This window comes from Procambarus clarkii, chromosome 6, assembly GCF_040958095.1.
Source record: "Procambarus clarkii isolate CNS0578487 chromosome 6, FALCON_Pclarkii_2.0, whole genome shotgun sequence".
Classification (NCBI taxonomy): Eukaryota; Metazoa; Arthropoda; class Malacostraca; order Decapoda; family Cambaridae; genus Procambarus; species Procambarus clarkii.
Window position 1 is genome coordinate 14,885,055 of NC_091155.1, and position 12,500 is coordinate 14,897,554.

General features: G+C 43.9%; 1 protein-coding gene across 1 annotated transcript in view; it reads left to right on the top strand.

The window, feature by feature from the left end:
- Positions 1-12,500, top strand: part of LOC123752963 (uncharacterized) — a 496,752-nt gene that overhangs the window by 113,571 nt on the left and 370,681 nt on the right. The window lies entirely within an intron of this gene.

The window sequence follows — 12,500 nt, forward strand, 5'->3', positions numbered from 1 at the left end:
TCTTTCTCTGTTTTTCTGTTTGTATCTTTTGATCTGTGTTGCAATGGCTCGGGAAAATTAAGTGCTCCGTTGCTTGGGGCATCGTAAGTGTTCCGTTGCTTGAGGCATCGTAAGTGTTCCGTTGCTTGTGGCATCGTAAGTGTTCGGTTGCTTGAGGCATCGTAAGTGTTCCGTTGCTTGAAGCATCGTAAGTGTTCCGTTGCTTGGGGCATCGTAAGTGTTCCGTTGCTTGAGGCATCGTAAGTGTTCCGTTGCTTGAGGCATCGTAAGTGTTCCGTTGCTTGAGGCATCGTAAGTGTTCCGTTGCTTGTGGCATCGTAAGTGTTCGGTTGCTTGAGGCATCGTAAGTGTTTCGTTGCTTGAGGCATCGTAAGTGTTCCGTTGCTTGAGGCATCGTAAGTGTTCCGTTGTCTGGGGCATCGTAAGTGTTCCGTTGCTTGAGGCATCGTAAGTGTTCCGTTGTCTGGGGCATCGTAAGTGTTCCGTTGCTTGAGGCATCGTAAGTGTTTCGTTGCTTGAGGCATCGTAAGTGTTCCGTTGCTTGAGGCATCGTAAGTGTTCCGTTGTCTGGGGCATCGTAAGTGTTCCGTTGCTTGAGGCATCGTAAGTGTTCCGTTGCTTGGGGCATCGTAAGTGTTCCGTTGCTTGGGGCATCGTAAGTGTTCCGTTGCTTGAGGCATCGTAAGTGTTCCGTTGTCTGGGACATCGTAAGTGTTCCGTTGTCTGGGACATCGTAAGTGTTCCGTTGCTTGGAACATCGTAAGTGTTATATTTCCTCTCTCCATGTGTTCTGTCTGTCTGTCTGTCTATCTGTCTGTCTCTCTCTCTCTCTCTCTCTCTCTCTCTCTCTCTCTCTCTCTCTCTCTCTCTCTCTCTCTCTCTCTCTCTCTCTCTCTCTCTCTCTCTCTCACTTTCCCCGCCTCTTTTCCATCTTTTCCACTTACTGAGAGCTTTTCAAATCACATCTCTATTCACAAACCCAGATTTATAAGAAATAGACAATTATGGTATCTATCCGTTCAGCAGTTAGCAAAATAGTAGAGAATACTGTCTGCAATAGATTTGTTGATCACTTGGCCACCCATAGGTAACTCTTACCTAACCAATGCAAGGTCATTGAGCTTGCAAGAATGCAATATTACCACACATATTATACGAGGGCGCTTTGAATGATTGTAACGAGGTCGAAACACGTCTTTTTCTAGATGTAAGTAGAGCATAGGGCAGCGTCAGTCGTGAGATGCAACTAGGAGATAGTGGAAGCGATTGGGCACAGCGTTTCGGTCCTGGGTGCTTGACAGTGGTCTGGGACGGACCGAAACCTTCGTAATATACTTGCAAATTTCGTGGTTTATATTCGGATTCTGACGGGGTTTCGTATCGTAATATACTTTCTCTCCCCTCTCATATTCTCTCCCCCCTCTCTCACACACTCTCCCCTCCTCTCACACTCTCTCTGCCCTCTCACACTCTCTCTCCAAGCACCTTTGCATACTCTTTTCTCTCACCACACTCCCAGGGAAGTAGCAGAAGGATGCACCACTCAAACAGCCTAACCCACGCCCTTTTCAGCCTTACTCCCTCCCCCTATCAGCCTTTTCCCCCCATTCAGCCTTCCCCCCCACTTCCTCACATCTCTCTTCAAATGAATAAAGTCTTCCCATAGACGCCAATATATCAAAATTAATTAATCTCCCCTCAAGTATCATCCTATTGTTTAGTCTACCCTCGAAGCTCCCATTTTCTCTCGCCCTTTGTTGACATTGAGCGCGATGATCGTACACTCTGGAGGCAGTATTGTCGCGCACATGTTGACGGATATCGTACGCAAAGCGGGATTGTATTCTGTTTATTGTAAATTATAACGTAAATATGACCTTATCTTGATTGCTATCGATGTTTACATCGTGTGTGTAGGCCAGAACGGCTATGTATCTTGCTGTAATTTGCTGTAAGAGTTGAGATTATTGCTACAGGTCTTACAGTCGCGTGGAATGGTTGCCAACATAAATATTGACAAATTCTGCAAATGCAACATTGCATTTGATGCATTATTGCCTGTAAATTAAATTAAAAGTCATGCTTAAGGCATAGTGACTCTCTGCAGTTACGCAGCGAGCACATATTAGAGTCATATATATACCAATAGCACATAGGATACACATATATATATGTAATTATGATGTATTGATCCACACATGCGCATGTTTCTCCTGAAATTAATGTACTTAGAACAGCTGTGTGCTATGTCACCTCCAATGACATGATTAAAGCTCCACTAGAACGAACGTATGCAATTAAATACACTGTATTTAACCCACTGTATTTAATACATTAAATACACTAAGTATTATATATTTCTCAATTCGCAGAAGAGAAAGATAATAAAAATAAAAATAATAATAATAATTATAAAAATAATAAGGGGAAACTTACTTAAATGTTTGATTGAAAGTAACATAAGGACCCAATGTGTAAATAACTTTACAAACCGAATATTCGGATGAAACCTCCGCCCGTTGTCAAAGGGGGATGCGAACGGCGTTCTGGAGATGATTCTAAGAGGTTGGTTAAGACGTGTATGGCACAAGCGTCTATCATTACACCTCGTTACGGTCAATTTCAATCACCTCGTTACGATTATGCTCCCAATGGTTCCTCAGGAGATGCCCAAACTTCTTATTAATGATAATAATAATAATTATAAATTGTTAAATTTATAGTTAAAGATAATTTAATTCTTATTTACATTTAAATTTGGCGAATATATATGACTTTGTACAAATGAACAGTAGCTTAGTACACAATTCGCCAAAATTAATTCGCCAATTCCCCAGCGTGTTCCCGCTGATGCATCGAACACTTTAACGTGGCACTAATTTTCGCGCCAAAGGGAAGGGAACTATCAAAGAGGCGGGAGAAACCGCCAAGCCATTACATCACTTGGAAAGGGGGTCAGGATAAGAATTTGGGATGAAACGGATAGAAAAAGGAATAGTGCCCCATCAACCACCAGTGGACGATCGGGGGATTGAACGCAGACCTGCATGACGCTCTACCGTCCAACCCAAGTGGTTAGTAAACATGTTGTTAATTACCACTGACAGCCATTAATTACTTCACCTGACACAGGCTGTCAGATGTATTGGGAATAATATCAGTTAAGAAATATTGAAATATGAAATGATTTGACCAACACAAAATTTGCTTTCTAGGAATAGTGCTGCAGGTCTGGTCCTAGGAGAGGGGGGGGGTGGAGAGGTGATAGAGAAGAGGGGAGGTGGTGTAGAGAAGAGAGAAAGCACGATAAAAGGTGTGTGAAGAGAGAGAGAAGAGGAAGATAAGAATGCAAGGAACAGAAGACAAATTAAAACTAATTTCTTCACATTATCAACTTTATCGTTGAATTCTTGGTTGTGCTCACTATTCCATCATTTCTTCCAAGAATAGTGGTGCTTCTCTTATCTGAAACCAAGAATGGTGGTGCTTCTCTTATCTGAAACCAAGAATGGTGGTACTTCTCTTATCTGAAACCAAGAATGGTGGTGCTTCTCTTATCTGAAACCAAGAATAGTGATGCTTCTCTTATCTGTAACCAAGAATAGTGATGCTTCTCTTATCTGAAACCAAGAATAGTGGTGCTTCTCTTATCTGAAACCAAGAATAGTGGTGCTTCTCTTATCTGTAACCAAGAATAGTGATGCTTCTCTTATCTGTAACCAAGAATAGTGGCGCTTTTCTTATCAATAAGTAATCAACTAAGTAATCAACCCTAGTTTTCAACCCTATTAATCAACCCTAGTATTCAACTAAGTAATCAACCCTAGTAATCAACTAAGTAATCAACCCTAGTAATCAACCCTAGTAATCAACCCTAGTAATTAACTAAGTAATCAACCCTAGTAATCAACCCTAGCAATCAACCCTAGTAATCAACTCTAGTAATCATCCCTAGTAATCAATCCTATTAATCAACCCTAGTAATCAACCCTAGTAATCAACCCTAGTAATCAACTAAGTAATCATCCCTAGAAATCAACCCTAGTAATCAATCCTAGTAATCAACCCTAGTAATCAACCCTAGTAATTAACTAAGTAATCAACCCTAGTAATCAACCCTAGCAATCAACCCTAGTAATCAACTCTAGTAATCATCCCTAGTAATCAATCCTATTAATCAACCCTAGTAATCAACCCTAGTAATCAACCCTAGTAATCAACTAAGTAATCAAACCTAGTATTCAACTAAGTAATCAACCCTAGTATTCAACCCTAGAAATCAACCCTAGTAATCAATCCTAGTAATCAACCCTAGTAATCAACCTTAGTAATCAACCCTAGTATTCAACCCTAGTAATCAACCCTAGTATTCAACCCTAGTAATCAACTAAGTAACACTCGTAATCAACCCTAGTAATCAACCCTAGTAATCAACCCTAGTATTCAACTAAGTAATCAACCATAGTATTCAACTAAGTAATCAACCCTAGTATTCAACTAAGTAATCAACCCTAGTAATCAACCCTAGTAATCAACCATAGTATTCAACTAAGTAATCAACCCTAGTATTCAACTAAGTAATCAACCCTAGTATTCAACTAAGTAATCAACCATAGTAATCAACCATAGTAATCAAGCCTAGTAATCAACCCTATTAATCAACCCTAGTAATCAAACCTAGTATTCAACTAAGTAATCAACCCTAGTAATCATCCCTAGTAATCAACCCTAGTAATCAACCCCTAGTAATCAACCCTAGTAATAAACCCTATTAATCAACCCTAGTAATCAACCCTAGTAATCACCCCTATTAATCATCCCTAGTAATCAACCCTAGTAATCAACCCCTAGTAATCAACCCTAGTAATCAACCCTATTAATCAACCCTAGTAATCAACCCTAGTAATCAACCCTAGTAATCAACCCTATTAATCAACCCTAGTAATCAACCCTAGGAATCAACCCTAGTAATCAACTAAGTAATCAACCCTAGTAATCAACCCTAGTAATCAACCCTAGTAATCAACCCTAGTAATCAAAACTAGTAATCAACTAAATAATCAACCCTAGTGATCAACTCTAGTAATCAACCCTAGTAATCAACTAAATAATCAACCCTAGTAATCAACCCTAGTAATCAAGTAAATAATCAACCCTAGTAATCAACCCTAGTAATCAACTAAGTAATCAACTAATAAATACTAGTAATCAACACTCATAATCAACAGTCATAATCAACCCTAGTAATCAAACCTAGTAATCAACTAAGTAATCAACTAATAAAGACTAGTAATCAACACTCATAATCAACACTCATAATCAACCCTAGTAATCAACCAAGGCACAATGGGTTACGGTGTGTACACAGTATATAAGATGAGACTGCTGGTTGGCTCAGAGTTCAAGCATCATCACATTAAGGGTCCTCCGTCATGATACTAGGGGGGAAGAGTAGCCCCGCACTGGAAATAAACAAGGCGATAGAGACAGCATTGCAGTCATGTGCACTTATGTTGATTGACCTGCTTATTGGTCAGCTGGCTTGAAGGGTTGTCTCATGTGCTTGAAGGGTTGAGCTAGGCTCCTGGGCCCCCGTCTTCCCACTTATTGACAGCTCTGATACTCTAAGGTTTCCATGACTCGTTTTCTAAGGGTTTCCTCATAGATTAGTCCCTTCGTGTCAAGAACTTGTCTTGTGAATATATTTGGAGGTTTTCTAGTGTCTCCTGGTCTTTTTTCAGGCGAGAGTTCAATGCTGGGGGACGGATATTCAAATGTGCATCTCACCTTTGCTGTATATAGGGTGTGGAATGCCCCTTTGTCCAAATTTCTGATGGGTTTCTGGCAACGGATTTGGGGTTATGTCTGCTTGCTCTAAGATCTTTCTCCTTTTCTGATTGAAGAATCTGTCTTCCCTTCATCCTATACATCCTAACCAATGTGACATCTCGATGTCACATTGCTGATGAAATGTCATCTTCTTGAGATTATCTTGAGATGATTTCGGGGCTTTTTAGTGTCCCCGCGGCCCGGTCCTCGACCAGGCCTCCACCCCCAGGAAGCAGCCTGTGACAGCTGACTAACTCCCAGGTATCTATTTTACTGCTAGGTAACAGGTGCATAGGGTGAAAGAAACTCTGCCCATTGTTTCTCGCCGGCGCCTGGGATCGAACCCAGGACCACAGGATCACGAGACTAGTGTGCTGTCCGCTTGGCCGACCGGCTCCCAAACAGCCGAATACTATAATGAAAAGATTAAGTGGTCTAGTGTTTTAATCTAGAAGATTAAGTGATCTACTGTCTTCACCCTCCAGATAGTAGAAGATATTTGCGCAAATGGAAAATATAAATAAGAAAATTAAGAATAGTCAAAATCTAGGAGCATAGGATTCTTGGCAACCCACGTAATTAATCTATTTGTGTTCATTAGTCCTATGAAACATCATAATATTGACGTAGGAGGCGACTTTATACACGCAGTAAACTTCTGACAGAAAAGGGAAGCCGGTCGGCCGAGCGGACAGCATGCTGGACTTATGATCCTGTGGTCTTGGGTTCGATCCCAGGCGCCGGCGAGAAACATTGGGCAGAGTTTCTTTCACCCTATGCCCTTGTTACCTAGCAGTAAAATAGGTACCTGGGTGTTAGTCAGCTGTCACGTGCTGCTTCCTGGGGGTGGAGGCCTGGTCGAGGACCGGGCCGCGGGGACACTAAAAAGCCCCGAAATCATCTCAAGATAACCTCAAGAAGAAGACATAAATTAGGCTTATCACATTCCTCTCACCAATATTTTTTTTTTGCAAACGTATTTTTGAACTGGCTGTACCCGGCCACGCATTGCTGTGGCTCAGGTACATATGAGCCACAGCAGCCTTACCCTGTCCCTCAGTCTTCCCCACTATTCCCCACTCCTTCCCTATCCCCTCGTCCTCCCAACCATTCCCCACTCCTTCGTTCGATGCATTCCCAAATGATCTGATGTTCCCAGCACTGAAAAATAAGAACAGTTAAAAAACGAGATAAAACAGAATAAAATATACTATACTCACGAAATGAACGGTATGTAAACAACACAGCTCAATTCCAACGCAATGTCACACAAAATAATTAAATCAAAATGAAAATAAATCGAAATCTATGAAAATTAAATTTATCAATACAATCAGAAACATTGAAATGGAATTGTGACATATTTGGTATAGCGTGTGTTGCTATTACGTGCAACAGATAGCGCTGTTTAAATAAAAAACATGTTTTTACTTGTCACAGGTGTGGGTTCTATATAGTAGGTATATAAAACCACGTGCGTATTCGAATGGAACATTGTGTCAAAATCTCAAAGCAATCGGGAAGAACTTTCGGAGATTATAGAATGTGTTGCTTTAACGTCCAACAGATGGCGCTGTTTAAAAAAAACGCATGTTTTTCCTGTCACAGGTGAGGCACGTATATAGTAGGTATATAAAAACACGCGCCTATTCGAATGCAACGTTGTGTCAAAATTTCAAAGCAATCGGTAAAGAAGTTTCGAAGATTTCCCTTACGTGAAACACAGTTTAAAAAAAAAACATGTATTTTCCCGTCACAGACGTGACATCTATATAGTATGTATATATAAACCTGCTCGGATGTGAATAGAACGTTATCTTGAGGTTATCTTGAGATGATTTCGGGGCTTTAATTAGTGTCCCCGCGGCCCGGTCCTCGACCAGGCCTCCACCCCCAGGAAGCAGCCCGTGACAGCTGACTAACTCCCAGGTACCTATTTACTGCTAGGTAGCAGGGGCATTCAGGGTGAAAGAAACTTTGCCCATTTGTTTCTGCCTCGTGCGGGAATCGAACCCGCGCCACAGAATCACGAGTCCTGCGCGCTATCCACCAGGCTACGAGGACCCTTGTGGGACCGTTGTGTGAACATTTCAAAGCAATCGGTGAATAACTTTCGGATATTAGCGATTTTGAACAAACGAACATTTCCATTTTGATTTATATAGATTAGTACGTTAAGTGTCAAAATTTAACTAAAAAAAACAAAAACGAGGTTCCCTCTACCTGTTTTCTATTTTTCAAGCTCACGAATTGGTGGAAAATTTAACATAAACAAGGTGAGATATGTTGATATGCAATTAGTGCACTAATTAACCACCAATGACGTAAAAATTGCATGGGCTTTAACTCAAATAAAACCACCGCAATATCGACGCAACGGCCCTCGATACATTAGGATACTTGCGCGTCTTATTAAACCATCACTTCGAAACTCCCGCCTCTCCAAGTCGTAGTAATGACGGCCGTCGCCGCCAGTCGCTATAGTGGCGCTCCGATCGTGATTACATGCTCGCGGTGGGATAAACAAAAGCGCTCTTGCCGCTACTACAACCAGTCGTAGCGCAAAGTTGAAGCGATTCCCCAGTGTATAAGTATCCAAGGAACAGCCAGGATACAAGTGTCCAAAGGAACACATGGAACGTCAAGTAGCGACGGGAAGTAAGTGTAATGGTACTTTTCCCAGTTTAATTGGACAATTAGTGAGCTACGGCTCTGACCTGGCTGGGGGGGGGGGGGGGGGGTGAGAGACGCAGCTGCCAGGCGTAAGACTTGGCACTCTTGCTATCTCTGATAGGCTACAGGAAGCCTCTTGCTACCTCTGATAGGCTACAGGAGCCCTCTTGCTACCTCTGATAGGCTACAGGAGCCCTCTTGCTACCTCTGATAGGCTACAGGAGACCTCTTGCTACCTCTGGTAGGCTACAGGAGCCCTCTTGCTACCTCTATTAGGCTACATGAGGCCTCTTGCTACCTCTACTAGGCTACAGGAGCCCTCTTGCTACCTCTGGTAGGCTACAGGAGCCCTCTTGCTACCTCTGATAGGCTACAGGAGACCTCTTGCTACCTCTGGTAGGCTACAGGAAGCCTCTTGCCACCTCTAGTAGACTACATGAGGCCTCTTGCTACCTCTGGTAGGCTACAGGAGGCCTCTTGCTACCTCTAGTAGGCTACAGGAGACCTCTTGCTACCTCTGATAGGCTACAGGAGCCCTCTTGCTACCTCTGATAGGCTACAGGAGCCCTCTTGCTACCTCTGATAGGCTACAGGAGACCTCTTGCTACCTCTGGTAGGCTACAGGAGCCCTCTTGCTACCTCTATTAGGCTACATGAGGCCTCTTGCTACCTCTACTAGGCTACATGAGGCCTCTTGCTACCTCTGGTAGGCTACAGGAGCCCTCTTGCTACCTCTAGTAGGCTACAGGAAGCCTCTTGCTACCTCTAGTAGACTACATGAGGCCTCTTGCTACCTCTGGTAGGCTACAGGAAGCCTCTTGCCACCTCTAGTAGACTACATGAGGCCTCTTGCTACCTCTGGTAGGCTACAGGAGGCCTCTTGCTACCTCTAGTAGGCTACAGGAGACCTCTTGCTACCTCTGGTAGGCTACAGGAGCCCTCTTGCTACCTCTGGTAGGCTACAGGAGGCCTCTTACTACCTCTGATAGACTACAGGAGGCCTCTTACTACCTCTGATAGGCTACAGGAGTCCTCTTGCTACCTCTGATAGGCTACAGGAGACTTCTTGCTACCTCTGGTAGGCTACAGGTGGCCTCTTGCTACCTCTGGTAGGCTACAGGAAGCCTCTTGCTACCTCTAGTAGGCTACAGGAAGCCTCTTGCTACCTCTAGTAGGCTACAGGAGCCCTCTTGCTACCTCTGATAGGCTACAGGAGCCCTCTTGCTACCTCTAGTAGACTACAGGAAGCCTCTTGCTACCTCTAGTAGGCTACAGAAGGCCTCTTTCTACCTCTAGTAGGCTACAGGAGGCTACAGGATAAAGTTAGAGATTGTAGAAGAAAGGAAATAGCAAAAGGGATAGGCGGACAGGTGATAGAGACCCGGGCACAGCCGGGTAACCCCCTCCTATCCTAGTACTTTACAAATGACAACATTTAAACATACGAATGTTCGTAAACATATCAAATATTTACGTAAATTCTCCAAATGTTTACGTAAATTTATCCATACGATTGTTCTATATATCTACTTCTATATGTAGATATAAATCTACTTTTATATCGACTGTAAATGTTGGACTCTGTCTGATTGGAGCCCATGGTTGATGGGGGAGTTATTCTACTGGTTGATGGGGGAGTTATTCTACTGGTTGATGGGGGATTTATTCTACTGGTTGATGGGGGAGTTATTCTACTGATTGATGGGGGAGTTATTCCCCTGGTTGATGGGGGAGTTATTCCCCTGGTTGATGGGGGAGTTATTACCCTGGTTGATGGGGGATTTATTCTACTGGTTGATGGGGGAGTTATTCCCCTGGTTGATGGGGGAGTTATTCCCCTGGTTGATGGGGGAGTTATTCCCCTGGTTGATGGGGGAGTTATTACCCTGGTTGATGGGGGAGTTATTCTACTGGTTGATGGGGGAGTTATTCCCCTGGTTGATGGGGGAGTTATTCTACTGGTTGATGGGGGAGTTATTGTAGTGGTTGATGGGGGAGTTATTCTACTGGTTGATGGGGGAGTTATTCCCCTGGTTGATGGGGGAGTTATTCCCCTGGTTGATGGGGGAGTTATTCCCCTGGTTGATGGGGGAGTTATTCCCCTGGTTGGTGGGGGAGTTATTACCCTGGTTGATGGGGGAGTTATTCTACTGGTTGATGGGGGAGTTATTCTACTGGTTGATGGGGGAGTTATTGTAGTGGTTGATGGGGGAGTTATTGTAGTGGTTGATGGGGGAGTTATTCTACTGGTTGATGGGGGAGTTATTCTACTGGTTGATGGGGGAGTTATTCCCCTGGTTGATGGGGGAGTTATTCCCCTGGTTGATGGGGGAGTTATTCCCCTGGTTGATGGGGGAGTTATTCCCCTGGTTGATGGGGGAGTTATTCCCCTGGTTGGTGGGGGAGTTATTACCCTGGTTGATGGGGGAGTTATTCTACTGGTTGATGGGGGAGTTATTCTACTGGTTGATGGGGGAGTTATTGTAGTGGTTGATGGGGGAGTTATTGTAGTGGTTGATGGGGGAGTTATTGTAGTGGTTGATGGGGGAGTTATTCTACTGGTTGATGGGGGAGTTATTCCCCTGGTTGATGGGGGAGTTATTCCCCTGGTTGATGGGGGATTTATTCTACTGGTTGATGGGGGAGTTATTCCCCTGGTTGATGGGGGAGTTATTACCCTGGTTGATGGGGGAGTTATTCCCCTGGTTGATGGGGGAGTTATTCCCCTGGTTGATGGGGGAGTTATTCCCCTGGTTGATGGGGGAGTTATTCTACTGGTTGATGGGGGAGTTATTCCCCTGGTTGATGGGGGAGTTATTCCCCTGGTTGATGGGGGAGTTATTCTACTGGTTGATGGGGGAGTTATTCCCCTGGTTGATGGGGGAGTTATTCCCCTGGTTGATGGGGGAGTTATTCCCCTGGTTGATGGGGGAGTTATTCCCCTGGTTGATGGGGGAGTTATTCCCCTGGTTGATGGGGGAGTTATTCCCCTGGTTGATGGGGGAGTTATTCCCCTGGTTGATGGGGAAGTTATTCCCCTGGTTGATGGGGGAGTTATTACCCTGGTTGATGGGGGAGTTATTCCCCTGGTTGATGGGGGAGTTATTCCCCTGGTTGATGGGGGAGTTATTTACGTGGTTCTTAGCAGGCTTCAAACTCAAATGGGAGATAATTACTTCAAGCAAAAAAAAACAGAAAACTCATTGGCTAGCTTCTCACTAACGACCTAATTAGCCAATTTTTGCTCCAGCGAGAAACACACACACACACACACACACACACACACACACACACACACACACACACACACACACACACACACACACACACACACACACACACACACACACTCACTCACACACTCACACACACACACACACACAAACATAAACACACATAAACACACACACACACATATGTGTGAGCGACAGTCTCGCTTCATGCAGGTCGGCGTTCAATCCCCGACCGTCCACAAGTGGTTGGGCACCATTCCTTTCCCCCGTCCCATCCCAAATAATAATCCGCAAGTGCCATATAGGCGTAATGGCTTGGCGCTTTCTCCTGAAAGCTCAATTACTTATATTAACACCATAAAATTCATCTCAAAGGGATAGAGTAGCTTAGGGCAGCGTCTGCGATCCTCTGGAACGTAAATTCGAACCTACGTCACGGCCCCGGTGGATTTCTTCATTTGATCCATCAGACTGTTGTGATTTCTGTGTATAATGTTTCACTAGAGTCTCAAATATGTCAAAATGAACGATACAATTAGGCAAAACCCCCCCAAAACAGTAATTTATGGGAGTTATCAGGGGAAAGCGCCAAGCCATTACGACTATATATAGCACTGGGAAGAGGTCAGGATAAGGATTTGGGATGGGACGGAGGGAAAGGAATGGTGACCCAACCACTTGTGTGGACGGTCTCGGGGGATTGAACGCCGACCTGCATGAAGCGAGACCGTCGCTCTACCGTCCAGTTCAAGTAGCTGGGTATAA